This window comes from Electrophorus electricus, chromosome 15 (assembly GCF_041902795.1).
Source record: "Electrophorus electricus isolate QZ-2024a chromosome 15, ASM4190279v1, whole genome shotgun sequence".
Classification (NCBI taxonomy): Eukaryota; Metazoa; Chordata; class Actinopteri; order Gymnotiformes; family Gymnotidae; genus Electrophorus; species Electrophorus electricus.
In genome coordinates, this window is record NC_137511.1 from 22,007,455 (window position 1) to 22,008,379 (window position 925).

General features: G+C 43.8%; 1 non-coding gene across 1 annotated transcript; it reads left to right on the forward strand.

The window, feature by feature from the left end:
- Nucleotides 1–526: 526 nt before the first annotated feature.
- Nucleotides 527–608, forward strand: trnas-uga (transfer RNA serine (anticodon UGA)). The gene has a single exon. It is a non-coding gene; the product is annotated as a tRNA-Ser (tRNA).
- The last annotated feature ends 317 nt before the right edge of the window (nucleotides 609–925 follow it).

Below are 925 nucleotides of genomic sequence, written 5' to 3' on the forward strand. Positions count from 1 at the left end.
GTTTGCAATATGTCTGATTATTCTATTGCAAATTAATGTCCTGAGCTGCACTCTCTTGTCAACATTCAACTTAGGTCAAGCGATATCCTGCACTACTTTATTTCCAATGTGCAAGTTTCATCTTTGTTGACTTGCATTTCTGCCCACCTGTACTAACAGCATGCCAGTGAAAACTTTACATGACACCTATATCAGCTAGGTGTGATTTTTTAAAAACAAAAGCAGTGTTCATGCAAAATTGGTGAGCCACCTTGAGCCGTCCCACGTTTTCACGTGGAAGACCTTGGAGGCCACATTAGTGTAGTAGGTAGTGCATCAGTCTAATATTCTGACAAGCTTCTGAGCACCTGTTTATCTGGAATTGACATTAGCTTGCTAAAATAGTGAGCAGACCATTCGGGAGAGTCCTTTCTTTGAATTTGCATATCAGGTCATTTGCAACCCTGAATCAATGACACATGGGGACTAATAATTGAGCTTGAAGAAGTCCAAGGACATAACCCACAAGTGCCCAACGTATGCAACAGCTGCAATGGCCGAGAGGTTAAGGCGTTGGACTTGAAATCCAATGGGGAATCCCCGCGCAGGTTCGACTCCTGCTTGCAGCGTAAGGAGATGACGTGTTTCTGTTCTAATTCCTTTACTGGAAGAATGAGTGTACGGTGTCCTCTAGGTCTCCTTTCGCATATACTTGCCATGCCATTTGCAACTTTGTGCCAGGGAAACTGTAGGAGTCCTAGGAATTGATGCAGAAATAGCTGCTTTGTCCATAAGTTGTGATGGCCCAGGAATTAAGGTGTTGGTGTGGAACTCCAATGTAGTCTCTTGCAGAATAGAGAATTCAGTTGCTTATTTGAAGTAATTTCTGCTGAGACATCATGCCACCAGTGGGGAGAGCTTGCACTCCCAGACCCTTTCCTGAATG